A 15,767-nucleotide genomic window follows, 5' to 3' on the forward strand; every position below is an offset into this window, starting at 1 on the left:
CAGTGTTAAAAATTGTGCACATTGCACAATTTTTCCGTGGCGGCCAAATATGTTTCGAATCGTTGTCGCCAAAATTTCCAGTTTTCCGATAGGTTGCCGTTCATTGCCATCGGAGGGACTTCTCTAAAATCCATTATTGACAGTTTCGGGGGCCAAACTCGTCTCGGTACTTGTGGAGGCGGCGTGCTTCCTTTCAATATTGAGGTTAAGAATGTTTCTTAATGATTCTTACCCCAACTTTATGTCTAAATCCTCAGACTTTTGTTTTTAGTCGTGGATGATCGTAGATACTACTTTTAGTTAGGAACGTTGATTACTACGACTGCGCCATGTTATGTTTCTTTATTTCGTTTTCTCTCCGTCATCGGGAGACAGGTGTCTCATAGAACCCCAGGATCAGACTGACAAGACCTTTTGTTCTCTGTCACTTCCGGACGTCGACCTCTAAAGCTCTGGTTCCATGTGGAGCCGGACCGCGTACTACAGACACTGCTCACCTACCACTCAGAAAACCAGTTACTCTATAACCAGGAGGACGACATCCATAAATACTACGACGTCATCAAAATAGACGCCTACCACACGGATCATAAAATCGTATTCATCCTTCATGTTCCCTTAATATTCCCTGATACATTCACCTACTTCCACTTATTTCCCATTCCTACACAAAATTCGACAATAATCATTCCACCAACTCCTTACCTGACAGTCAGTCCCTACCTCTACCAATACCTAAATTCACCTCGTGAACGAATTAGCCTGGATTACCTTTGCGAAGAAAATATCCTCCAAGATACTGGCAGATCCCCTGACTGTGTTACCCAGATGTTGGAAATAACAGATGAAGAAGCAAGATGTGAACACGTTCCAGTTTCGATGAATGCAACACTGTTTCTGGAAATGTCAGAAGCCCATTACATAGGAATATTTCCACAGGCCACGAAGATATCTACACATTGTTCCAGTGCGAAAGTTATGGTTCTGGAAGGAGTGCATCTGATAAAACTTCCACCAGGTTGGGAATTCAAAACCAACAACGAAGCCTTCATAAACTCCAAAAGTATCATATTAGACGAACCCCTCACTTTACCAAATATCAAGACAGCTCACATCAATTCCTCGCTGAAATTCAAACCATTGAAATTATATAAGATTCCCCCGGATAAACTACAACATCTGACCCTAGAAGAAGAGAGGTTACAACTCATCCCAGAAGAAACCAGACAATCTAATAATAGCCATTTCTGGATGACTCCCATTTACATTTCAATCACCATCTTCATTCTATACGTAATTTACAGATTGAAAAGGCAAACGAAGAAAGAACCATCCAATGATGATCCACCAGTTCCCGAACACGAAGCATCATCTCCAGTCTTGTTCGTCCCTTACAAGACTTCCCCAGGGGATGGAAAAGTTACAGTTCGATAACCCCTTACATCAGCAGGATATTGTTCGATAACCCGAAGACGACATCAATTATTTTGCTGATATCTGCAAAGTCGGCAATAATTTGAATATAAATAGGTGCAATTGATTTGCAATAGCCAGTACCTATATTTCATAGTTATTAGTTGTTACTCTGTTCAAATAAAAAGTTTTTAAAAACTCTTTTGTGTGAAAGAGAAATATAATTCGCACGTGTAACATAAATGCGTGAAAAGCACTTATCAAATCTTCCTTTTTCCTTCCAGAAATACATTCATGCCAGAAGCATGCAAAGGGTTAGATTTTCTGTTTCTTCCGAACATGTACAAAGGTTTCATTAAAAACAATAATTCTTTGACAAAAAACAACTTTTTCAAACATATCAATTCTGGGCAACATAATCACCTTTTCCAAGTCAGCTGAAACACAAAGTGCGCTTGTTGGAAAATCGTACTCTGCATCAGCCCTGTATTTTTCACGTCCCTCCTTCGATTTTTCGATATGCTCTTTCAAGAAGTTACAGTCACTGCAGTCCTCCGACAATGACTGTTCAGTATGTTCAGGATTGTGGAGCTTAAAACTCTCACACAATTCACACTCCTCATGGCCCAATGATGCGAAGGAAATATACAAATCTTCAGATACGCATTTTCTATATAATGGTTTATATCAACACTTTATATTTGGTTGAGTTGTAATAAAATCTTTATGCATACTTCGAATGGTGATATCACTCGGAGAGAAGCGTGTTCTCTTCGATAAATGGGACACAGAAGGGTTGAAAGATTCAACATGTTTTCGTATTAAATCCTTATCAATTCGTGGAATTTTTTGTGTTTTCTTCTTCTATCAAATGAAGGTACAATACTCTCAGGGTCTTCTTTCGCCAAAACATTTGTGATGATTTTGTCGTTCTTTGGATCATATCCTAGAGTGCACAGAAAAAATTTTTTGCACACTTCGTGCTTTTCACCATTACTTTTCAAAAAATACCTAAATGTCCTTTTTTGAGCACTTTCTACACTACCGCGCCTTTTAACATCGAGCACGGTGACATTTGACGCAACAAAAATCCTTCTCTCTTGCCAATTCATCGACCAGTACTGTTTATTTATTGGAGCCCGCTGATTCTCATTGAACAATGTTTTACACTTCCTATGGCACACAACGCACCGGGGTCGAATATAGTGTTTGTCCCGTTGCTTCTGAGTATTTTTTTCTTTTCTTTCTTGTTTTTTTTCATCATATCTCTTCCTCTTTTTCAGTTCTCCCTTGTTAGTATAATTTTCATAGGTAATTTCACTACATGATACTGCAGTACTTTTTGGAGCTTTGGCACTGGTTGGAGCAGCTTTTGTAATGTTCTTATCATCATTCATAGAAGCATCATGAGTGGTCCTGGAAATGTCATCTAATTCCGATTAAACGCTATTTTCGGAATCAGACTGCGAAAAGTCAGGGTCTTTAAGCGAATCATCTTGAAAATTCGTTAAAGTGGGTGAAGCTTGCAAAGTTGAATATTCACTTTCACTAGTTTGCAGCCTGACCGGTTCTAAGTTAAAATATGTTTTAGCTTCTGTCTCTTCACTGTCGCACCCCCTCTCATTAGAACTTGGATTTATGGTTTCCATTGTTTGCAGCATTTGTAATATTTTTTTACCACGGGTTCCCATGTTTTAAATATCTACAATTTACCTGTTAACAAATAATATATGAAAATAAAACTATCAACAATCGAGTAAATGATAATACCTACCCCTTAAAACTTTTTGAAGGAGATAAATGTAATCTAATTTCTTTATTATTGATGAGAACTGACACGTACACACAGAGTGACTGATCACAGCCAACTGACTCTACCAACAACTGACACGGAACCAACACTTCACCTAGTTAAGTGGTTAAATCCAGAAACCAGAATTTTGGAAGGGCTTGTTACGATAAGGTCATGCAGTTGCTAGATCAGAAGCAGTTTCTCCATTTTCTGTAGGAGATACCTACAGAAAATGGAGAAACTAATGGAGATACTATGGAATACCTGATAACAAGTGGAGTTACTGCAATTTTCATAGTCTACCAGACCAGCGGATGAACACCTACTGCTTTCTAGCTTTGTAAGGTATACTTATAATTGCATAAGGAGCCTATAGACATAGGAAATTCGAAAATTGTAAAAATTGGGGATACTGCCTTCTTGCTTAGGACGGCAGTATGAACCTACTGTGTTAGCGAAACATGTCGTGATATATTTTTAAAGTTTGTGGATGTAGCTTATGAAATTACATTTTATGACTCATCCTATATCATGTGTATGATCTTAAAGGATGAATGAAGTTTATTATTATTATTATTCCAACCTAGTTTCAGTATCCAAGTTTTCTCCAAAATCAGTTTCGGAAGTATTTGTACTGGGCCAGAAAATCCTATTGGATGAAATAATCGATGTGTAACTGATAAAATGGTCCTTTTTGTAATCGTATCGAAATTGATCATTTTGAGATAAAATTTTGATTCAGACATAACTTTTGTGTAGTCTTCGATATAAATGTATGAAGTTTTTCCGAGTCAACGCTCGTCACACAATTATCGACATAAAATTATTTAAGAGCTTCATTAAATTGGAACGAGAATATGAATGATTTTGAAAACTGGAATTTTCAAGACGACATCGAAGATGAAACTCAATAACTGCACCAAGAAGAAACAGACTGCAGGTCACGCCAATAACAACTATGCGGTATCGAAATATTCTAAGTGAACCATATTCATCATACCAGAGGAATCTGAGAAAATTTCTATCGGTTTCCTTCACACTTTATTAAAATAATGCATTTCGTATATCAGAGATAATACCTATCCACCGACCTGGAAAGGTTTTGTTCACAAAATCGCTCACGCATTCTGTTGAAACCAGATTGTGCGGTCCGAAATATTGGTCATTTGGTCATTTGGAACAATTCATTGCCTACTCAACGGTATAGTACCGCTCAATTGTAATTGATGTTTTATAGTAGAAAAAGTGACTTTTAAAACCGGATTTTCGGATCAGTTATAGTATAAAGTGCAATCCATCTGTAACAGCTGGAGTTGTTAACAGTGAAATGGACCTCATACCTTAAAATTACCAAACAAGTGCAACACTCCTAAAAGTTTTTATAAAGCAAAATTTTTATTTCCACCCCAAAAAACAGGAAGCTAACCTTGATAAAGATAAACATTGGTTCTGATGCCTCGTCATTTTATGGATTGAAGAACAGGACCGGCACCAAACTATTTTCAAAATGATGTGCTCAAAATGCAAGGTTATAGAAACAAAAGAAGATATTCTAGCAACTTGTGATAAGTGTGGTTGTAAGCTATGTCAAATTTGTGCAACGCTTTCAAGTACAGAATATAGAGCTGCAATACTAAAATCTGCAAGAGTCCTGATATTTTTATGCCTGAACTGTCGTTTAGCGAGCCCCCTACCTGATACAGATAAAATAAAAGAACTACAAAATGAAATCAAATCACTTAATAAAAAAATCAGTGGGATTTCAACAGATCTTAATAACATTGCTTCATAGATGACTAACCCACTGTGTATTAAGGATCTGATTGGGGAAAGCTTACAATATCTGAGAGATGAAATACAAGATTTGAAAAATGAGATGGAAAAAGAAACTGAACAAACAAAACTTCAAATTGTAGATCTCAAAGACTTGAACATAGATTTTATAAGATTATTAATATCTGGCAACATTTCTAGTAAGTCAGTCCCATCAAACAAATATAATGAAACCAATACACAAAATACACATAAAAAATTGAATATTACAAGTACAAAGGAAACACAGTCAACAATGAAAACCATCACAACAAAAACAAAACCTAATAGTGACTCACAAGTTCCAAATGAAGGAGAAATATTTCAAGCTGTTTCCACAATTGATGACAAAAAAGACAATTCCTACGACAACTTTGTAGAAGCAAAGAGAAGGCATAGAAGGAGATTGGCACTAATTCCGTTAGTGAAGCAGAGGAACACGGCTTTGAAGGAAGAGATAATACCTTATCCTCAAATAAAAACAAAAAAATGTGGCTCTTCATATCACGTATAAAGGATTCTGTAACAGAAGATACTGTCAAAAAATACATATCTAAAAAAAACAGGAACACATGCTGAGGAAACTTCTGCAAAGAAACTTGAAACATATCATAAAACTAAGGATAACAACTGCTTTCTAGTTGGGATAAATACATCTCTGAAAAAAACAGTATACCAGGAGAATTTTTGGCCAAGAGGTGTCACCTTCTCTAGGTTCAACTTTCAAAAAGGACAACATTTCCTGGATAATCCTCGTCAGAATCATAACTCATACAATACACGTAGATCAAATTTTTCAGATTCACCAATGAATCACTGATTCAAACCGTTAAAACCAAACCGTCAAAAGATTATTCGGATCACAATCACAACTCATCTACACCTTATGGTCGTTCGGAACTCGGACACAAGGAAGAAGCTATGGCTGTTCTTCATTTAAACATATACTGCATTAAAAACAAAATACCGGACATTTTGGAGATTTTCAATGCAAAAAAAGTCATTAAAAATCATATGTGTTACGGAACATTGGTTAAGTACAAGTGAAAATTCTTGTTATAATATTGAGGGATTTGAGTTACTGTCGTACTATTCATAAATATAGTGGCGCAAGTATATATCTACAGGGTGTCCCTGGACTTCCTCTTTTTCTCTCGGGAATGTATATATGGGGTCAAAATATCACCAGTACTTCATATAACTTTTTTTCCTAAAAGTCTTCGTAACCAAGTTACGGGCCCTCGAAGTTACAAAATGAAAAATGTTTTTCTTTGATAACTTTTCAAGTGAATATTCAAAATCATCCAAATTTTGGTAATTGACTAAACAAATGAATTCCGTCGATGAGCTTTCATGCAGGAGTCAGTTGTTTTGCTACAAAATCAGGAACGGACTACCCCCGATGGTCCACACCCCAAAACTTTGAAATGACAGATATTTTTCAATATTTTTCAACAAAATAAGGTTACTTGGACAATTTTATGAATAAAAGTACTCGTGTGGAAAGTCGATCGGAGCAACGAGTCTTGATAAAAATGTAGTTCTACTCGACGACATCAAACCCGCTCGTCCACCATTATTTGAAATGAATAATTATCAAAGCAGAAATAATAATGATAACGTTAATTCAACAACATTTATAACAGGAATAATACAAAGTATGCTAAAATGAAGTCGTAAACAAAAGGTACAGTACCTATATGGAAGTTTAAGTCACAATTGTGATAGCAGATATTTTTTCAAAAGAAATATCAAGTTCTGTAGATTCGTGGTGTTTTTAAACTAACAAGCTACTCTACTATGAAATATCGAATTCATTCCATATTTTGTATGTACATAATACGTGTGGAATAATCACGTTTCGTGTTGATCAGTTATCTGAATCTCATGAAACTCAACATTCGAATGTTTCAAATTCTTCTTCACAGCTAAACTGTTGAGGAGTTTCACTGATAATTATAATTTTATGGGAGAAATTCTTTAACACGAATCTAAATTTAGCTGAAAAAACGCACATCGGAAAAAATATTTACTATACTAATAAAAAGCAAACGAATGAACTACAAAAACGGCTGCACATGATCAGGTGAAAAATATCCAGGGAATAATATTTCTTTCACAGATGTTGACAAAAAAACCTTTTAGAAAGTTTTGATAAAAAATGAGAAACTGGAATGCGATTTTGTTTTGTTGAGTGGTGCGTTGTCATATGACTATCATTGTATTGTCAATATTCTATAGGATATTTTGAATTTTTTTGATATGGTCGAACAGTTCACATTCAATGAATATGCAGATATGCATGTATTTTATGGACGAGCATTTTGTAATGCTGCAGAAGCTCGTCGTCTGTATTCCGAGCATTTTCCCAATCGAACGGTACCGTCAAGAGAAACATTCGAGCGTGTCGATCGCAGCTTGAGGGAGACAGGTATGTAATAATTGATAATTAATTTGAGCACGTTGTTTTATTTCGATATTATTGTAGGTACAGTTTTGCCAAAACGAGGTGGTGAGGGCGCTCCTAGGACTGTACGTACCGTTGTATTGGAGGAAAATATTTTGGAAGCCGTCGCTGATGATCCTTCAATGAGCATCAAAAATCTATCAGAACAGTTCCATACATCCAAGTCCACTATTCATAGAATAATTAGGGAACAACTGCTCCACCCATTTCACATTTAGAAGATACATGCCATGACACCTCAAGATTTTCCAGCACGACTGGAATATGCCAATTGGTTCATGGATAGGCAAAGAGAGGATATGACTTTTATTAATCGAGTTTTATTCACTGATGAAGCAGGTTTCAGTAGAGATGGGATATTGCAAACCAAACACCAACGGAAATTCAACGTGAATGTTTGGGCTGGTATCATAGGAAACCATCTTATAGGACCATTCGTTCTACAGGACCGATTGAATGGAGAACGTTATTTGGAGTTCATTCAGAACGATTTGAATGGACTTTTGGAACATGTTCCATTGCAAACCCGAAGAGATATGTGGTTTATGCATGATGGCGCTCCTCCTCATTTTAGTTTGATTGTGCGTGACCATCTGAACCATATTTTCCACAATAGATGGATTGGTAGAGGTGGGCCATATTCATGGCCATCGCGGTCTCCGGATTTAAATCCATTGGATTTCTTTCTATGGGGGCATCTAAAAAGCCTTGTTTACGCTACACCTATTCACACAAGAGATGCATTGTTGAATAGACATTACATTGTGAAGCCATACGAAACGACCCTGGATTGCTATTTCAAGTACAGAGAGGGTGTCTTCGCAGACTAAGAAAATGTATAGAGAGAGAAGGTGGTCATATCGAGCAGTTTCTGTAGCGGATTTTTCATTTCTGTTTGCTCTTGAGGCTCTTGAGTTTCGTTAGTTAAACGTGTTTGCATTATAAAAATTCGTTATGAACATTTTACCTATCATTTCCATTTTCCTTAAAAACTAATATTTTCGAATAATGGTAGACATCTCAGGATAAATGTTGTTGAATTAACGTTATCATTATTATTTCTGCTTTGATAATTATTCATTTCAAATAATGGTGGACGAGCGGGTTTGATGTCGTCGAGTGAAACTACATTTTTATCAAGACTCGTTGCTCCGATCGACTTTCCACACGAGTACTTTTATTCATAAAATTGTCCAAGTAACCTTAATTTATTGAAAAATATTGAAAAATATCTGTCATTTCAAAGTTTTGGGGTGTGGACCATCGGGGGTAGTCCGTTCCTGACTTTGTAGCAAAACAACTGACTCCTGCATGAAAGCTCATCGAAGGAATTCATTTGTTTAGTCAATTACTAAAATTTGGATGATTTTGAATATTCACTTGAAAAGGTATCAAAGAAAAACATTTTTCATTTTGTAACTTCGAGGGCCCGTTACTTGGTAACGAAGGATTTTAGGAAAAAAAGTTATATGAAGTACTGGTGATATTTTGAACCCATCTATACATTCCCGAGAGGAAAAGAGGAAGTCCAGGGACACCATGTATATATATATATATATATATATATATATATATATATATATATATATATATATATATATATATATATATATATATATATATATATATATATATATATATATATATATATATATATATATATATATGGTTTTTCCGGGTATTTGATCCGTGTATCTCTAATTTCACCGACGTTTCGACAAAATCTCTTTTGTCATTATCAAGGTGTGCTGTTACGTGTTCAGAAGTTTGTTGACCTTGCTCAACTCACTTCTTACTATAATGGTAAAATGGTATTCGTTACGTGTTCAGAGATAGAGTAGTCCATAAACCCTCTACTACCTACTATTTGAATGTTGTTGAGTTTTACGTGAGTTCTTCTTCTTCTTCTTAGTTGACCTCATCTCCCCGTTAAGGTATCGAATATGAAATCTGAAGTTTTCACGGATAGGAATATGCTGAACTGGTTTTTCCGGGTATTTGATCCGTGTATGTGATAATATCTCTAATTTCACCGACGTTTCGACAAAATCTCATTTGTCATTATCAAGGTGTGCTGTTACGTGTTCAGAAGTTTGTTGATTTTGCTCAACTCACTTCTTACTATAATGGTAAAATGGTATTCGTTACGTGTTCAGAGATAGAGTAGTCCATAAACACTCTACTACCTACTATTTGAATGTTGTTGAGTTTTACCTGAGTTTTTCTTCTTCTTTGTTGACCTCATCTCCCCGTTAAGGTATCGAATATGAAATCTGAAGTTTTCACGGATAGGAATATGCTGAACTGGTTTTTCCGGGTATTTGATCCGTTTATGTGATATTATCTCTAATTTCACCGACGTTTCGACAAAATCTCATTTGTCATTATCAAGGTGTGTTGTTACGTGTTCAGAAGTTTGTTGACCTTGCTCAACTCACTTCTTACTATAATGGTAAAATGGTATTCGTTACGTGTTCAGAGATAGAGTAGTCCATAAACCCTCTACTACCTACTATTTGAATGTTGTTGAGTTTTACCTGAGTTCTTCTTCTTCTTAGTTGACCTCATCTCCCTGTTAAGGTATCGAATATGAAATCTGTTAAAGCTTGGGTTCGGTTGAATTGCCGAAGGTCTTTGTTGATTTGGATTTTGTTTTATTACCGGTTTTCTATTTTGATTTGTGACCGTTGTTGATGTATTGGACCTAAAATTTTGGAATTGCGGGTTTTGTGGTCTTTGGACATTTTGGAATTGAAAATTTTGTGTGGCTTGAGGATTTTGTTGTCTTACTCTATATTCATTTTGACTTTGTTCCTGTCTCTTACAGAGATTGCAAAATTTTTGTTGAATGGAGGGTTGTGGTTTTTTATGCTGGATGTTATTTGCATTTTTGTTTAATTTCTGCTGTTGGAAATATTAGAGTTGTAGCTCTCTCTTTATTTTTTGAATAGCTTCGAGCAAGGAAGCTGGGTTTCCGGCTCTTACTATTTGTCCTATGGTTGGTTCTAAACCTGCCAAGAGAGTATTTAGAGTCATGGTTTGTATTAAGCTTTGTTGTGCCTGCTTCTCTTCTGGAGAAAGCGGTTGTTTTTGAATTGCCACGTGCATTTTTGCATCGTGGGTTCGAAGTCTGTTTATGAATGTTAAAGAAGACTCATTGGGCATTTGATGGATTCTTTGAAGGTCTTGTATCAAAGAGGCTAAATCACGTGTGTCACCAAAATATTGGATTAACAGTAATTTAATTTCATCCCATGTTTGGCGGTTTCTAGAACTAATGAGTTCAGCTCCTTTTCCTTTTGATTTGTTTTTGATATGTAATGTTACTAAAATTTTTTGATCTTGTACAGCATTGCGGTAAGCAGTATTACAAGCATGTAAAAATGTATTGATGAAATGTTGATCTCCATCGTACTCAGGTATAATTGAAAATATTTCATTGAGTTTGTAAGGCTCAAGTTCAGGTAAAGGGTTTGCATTTGGCATGATGTTTGACAAATGAACTGGTATTTGACTTATAAATAAATATTCAGTGTCAAAGAAAAAGAAAAATATGAAAAAGGCGTGATAATTCTTTTTCACTCACCAAAGGTTGTCCATAGAGGATGAAATCCTACTTCACAAGCGTTGCTCCGGGAGAAGTTAGCGTTCGCGTGTTCTTCCGCCGTTGAAGAGACCGTCCGTCTGTGGTCCTGTTGGCCAGGGGTTTGTTGGTTCTTCCTTTGAAGGATTGGGATCCACCACTACCGGTTAGGCTTGTTCCGTGTTCCGTCTAGTGTTGAAGGATCCTACCGACTGCGCCAATTTGTTATATCTCACTTTGGAGATATAAGTTTTTAAAAATTATTTATTTTGAAAATGGGGATACAGTACTGAATTCCCCTGAGTTACAATAATACAATATTATTCGTCACTAACTTGAATGTAAGTCTGACAATCTGTAACTAACTTATTTCGTCACGCAGGACGGTATTTATATGAAAATATTGTTTACATGTTCTAAAAATAAAATAAGAAGAAGAAAGAGTCTTTGTGTCGTTTTGAAGAGTTACGTACACTGTTGCCACAGCTACCCCGTACGGGGTAGTTGTACCCCTCTTGAACTTAATTCACCCTCTCGCTCCCCTCAAGTAATTCTACCCCGCTCAGATATAAAGCAAAAGAATGTAAAATAATGTAATGTAAAATAGTCAAAAACAAACCTTATGAACCCAAGACGAGATGTGATATGGGATTACCAAAACCTTTAGATTTTCATCTGATACACAAGCAATAAGATTCCTACAACAGAAATCATAAGGAATAAATTGAAAATTTCCGGCAATAGCGTGAGCTGCTGTGACAAAACTCTTTAGAATTGGATAAAGAAACTAATATTTAGATTTAAAATAATAAAAAAACGTCAAGCAGTTATGGAAAGCAGAAGAATAGTGAAATTGCGTTACAAATACCCAGAACAAATAACTAAATATAGACAAGAACAACGGCCAATTTACATTTTGGACGAAACTTGGTATAACACTCACGACAAGCCTGCAAACAAAGGAACGCGACTAATCATTGTGCCTTGCGGAGGAAGTAAAGGATGGGTCCGAATTCTTTGAAGTTATATGGAAAAAAACTTAAGGACTGCAATGTTAACTATCATAAGAACATGGAAGCTAATATTTTCGAGGAATGGTTTGGAAACACATTGATCCCAAATTGTGATGCGATGACATGTAACTTATGTTTTTGATTACGATCGTCAAATTTATCATAGAACAAAGAACGACAATCATAGGTATACGTCAATGCGTCACTGTGATTGGTGTCATCATGTGAATGTGGATCCATCCCGATTCTACCCCGCTCCCTTCCAGAAATCTACCTCGATGAAAAAATAGCTTGTGGCAACACTGGTTGCGTATATGCAGGTGTTGATTCTGCAACATCAGTGTTGACATTGGATCTTGTTTACTTCAAGTCACCTTGGATATGAATGAAGAAGGTCAATAAACAACATATAACATATCTATATATTATCAATATTTCATTCATTTGACATTCTATATTAACATTATATATTCTTTTTACATTTTATACATCATACTTCATATATTTTATACATTTACGTTTTATATATAATTCATACATTTTACATTTTATATATTCATATTTAGTCACTCCTTAAAATATATTTTATCTTGTATATAGATCATATATGTTTTTTTTATTCTTCAATATCCTATATCACAATCATTGTCAACCTCGATTATATTCCCTGTACTACAAATTATTCTATCATCTATCTTTAGTTATTTGGGTTAAGGTTTGGATGTGTCTACAAAATGTAAAATTTTCTTGAGGCAAATAAAGATGAAATGAAATGAAATGAAATTTGAATAACAGAAACGCTGGATCAAATCATGAATTGATGCATTTTGTTAGAAACTCAGATACAATGTTCCTGTCAGATTGTCATAAAAAAAAGAATAATAATTGTAATTTACACAATACCAGCCCACATCAAATTTTATAGTCGATGCGTATGATATGGTTGCAACCAATGTGAATTTTCAGCAGAGCAATTACGTGTGTTTAACCGATTAACATGTCAGTTTGAATAGAACGTTGACTCGTCTGAAAATAAAAGGTTAACGATGAAACTATGATTTTTACCATTCTGCTTCAGCTTTCGCTCTATTCGGTTCACTTTTTTTTAAGGACAATACATAAGCATTACAGAAAAATCCTCAGTAGTTGTCTAAGGCCGCTTGAGGACCTCCCCCCACCATTTGACCTTGTCCTTGAATGTCGTCATATGACCTTCAGTTACGTGTCAGATGATATGATCTTGATCATGGGTGTCGACCTTGAGATTTGAGTCTGTTCCTCAATATGTGACCTTGAAGTTTGGTCTTGAAAGATACCTCATGATCTTGCATTATGCACGTTCAATATGACCATGCGGTTCGACCTTGAGATTTATCCTTGCTCAATACGTGACCTCGATGTTAAACCTTGAAAGATGTCACATCATATGATCTTCATTTTATCCATTATATCTGCAATACATGACTCTGAACTTGTGCTTTACCTTTAAGATCAACCTCGAGCTATGTGTATGCTATATAACTTTAAACATGAAATTTGAACTTGAGAATTCAAGCTATTCCTAATATGTGACCTTGAGGTTCAACCTTGGAGAGCATCTTACGACCTTGATATATATGCATGTCATATAACCTTGAACATGTAGTGGTGGGGGGAAATACTTTTAACGGGAGTGCGATGTGAATGTTTCACTCAGTTCGCATTCTCCTCCTAATCTTGTGGTTCATATAATTTCATACAAAATGTATATGTGCAACGAATGTGGGAAAAATTTCACACGCAGTGACAACCTGCGTCGTCATCAGCGCGATTCATGTACGTTGATGAATTATGGAGGACCATCAACTGAGAATGATGAAGAAGCATCAACTCCGAAGAGGATGAGGTTAAACCCCCCAACACCTCCGGTAATGCAGACATGCCAGTGCTGCAATTTGACAATTTTAAGTGATCAGATGAATGTACATCGTAGAACTTTGCACCATAGAACGAATGCATGTGTGCATTATGGGGAAGGTGTTAAAATTGTAGGCACAGCGTTCAAGTGTAGAATTGTGAGCTATAGGGTGGATAGTCAAAATCACCATATGGATTACAACACATTCTTCAATGAATTGAAGCAGAAAGTGTTGAAACTACTGGAAGAAGTGTTGGTCATTCATAAAATTGTGAAAGTGAATATGGAGGTGTTTGGGCGCTACAATCTACAAACTAAAGAGTACTGTGATGTTAAAGCATTCAATAGTTCCAATCAAGTTATTGATCAATCGAATGATTTGAATGTGGTATATAACAATTTTGCTGATAGTTTGACTGCCCAAGCGATGGAATTTCAACATCGAGATTCAGGTATGTGATCTATTCTAAACATCATCAATTGAGTGTGTCGAAAAATAATCTCTGTTTTCAGGTTGGACAATTCAGAAAATTTTGTATTTGGAGGTGAATGTTAATAAGTTTAGCCCCCTTGGTGGATCTTCTTACATCAAACTTCCCAAATTCATCGAGTCCAAGAAAAGTGTGGTGAATGTTGTGAATCAGGACCATTACTGCTTTGCATGGGCTGTGACTTCAGCTTTATACCCTGCCAGTGCGAGAGTGTGTGAACTTTCGTCATACCCGCACTTTTCAACCGTATTGAATGTAGCAGGTATGGAATTTCCAGTTAAGTTGAAAGATATCCCTAAATTTGAGGTTATGAATAATTGCTCTATCAATGTTTATGGGTTGGAGAACAGTTTCAAAAATGGCAAAATCGAATATGAAGTTGTAGGCCCATTACATTATTCAAAATCTAGGCTTAACAGTCACGTGAATCTATTGAATATCACAGACGAATCTGGTAATAGTCATTATTGTTGGATAAAGGATTTATCGAGACTAGTATCATCCCAAATATCTGCACACCACCACAAAAAATATTTTTGTGATGGTTGTTTATTGTACTTTAGTGATGAGCGGGCTTTATTGCGACACCAGTTGAATGATTGTAATCATATTTCAACAACAACACCGAACACTAATTTAAGAATTGACAAATTTGGTAAATGTGTACCTGAAAATATTTTGAAATTTGAAAATTTCGAAAAACAATTGAAAGTTTCATTCGTTGTGTTTGCTGATTTTGAATCTATTTTGAAACCAGTGCACACAAATGAACCAAATCCTGCACACTCTTTCACAAATAAAACTTATCTTCATGAACCATATGCTTTCTCATATATCATAAAGTGCTCTTTTGATGATTCAATCTCCAAATTTGTATTATACAGAGGTGCTGATGCAGCTAAAGTGTTTGTTTCAAACTTGGAGGCTGACGTAACCAATATATATCACAAATATTTGAAAAATGTGGTTCCGATGAGTCCTTTGACTGCTGAGGAAGAGAATGACTTCAATATTGCCACCACATGTGGGATATGTGGAATTAAATTTGAAGAGGGTGATATTAAAGTACGTGATCATCACCATCTAACGGGGAAAAAAAGAAATGGAGCTACTCATTCCATTTGTAATCTCAATTTCAAATTGCCCGAATTCATTCCAATCATTTTCCATAATCTCAGCGGGTATGACTGCCACTTATTCATAAAGGAGTTATGTACCGATAAAAATAAAGTTGATGTCATCGCTCAAATTAAAGAGAAATATGTTTCTTTCACGAAACATCTATTCATGGAAAATACA

The sequence above is a fragment of the Leptinotarsa decemlineata genome, unplaced genomic scaffold, assembly GCF_025532065.1.
Source record: "Leptinotarsa decemlineata unplaced genomic scaffold, Ldec_3_MD MMD2_tig00000690_RagTag_RagTag, whole genome shotgun sequence".
Lineage (NCBI taxonomy): Eukaryota > Metazoa > Arthropoda > Insecta > Coleoptera > Chrysomelidae > Leptinotarsa > Leptinotarsa decemlineata.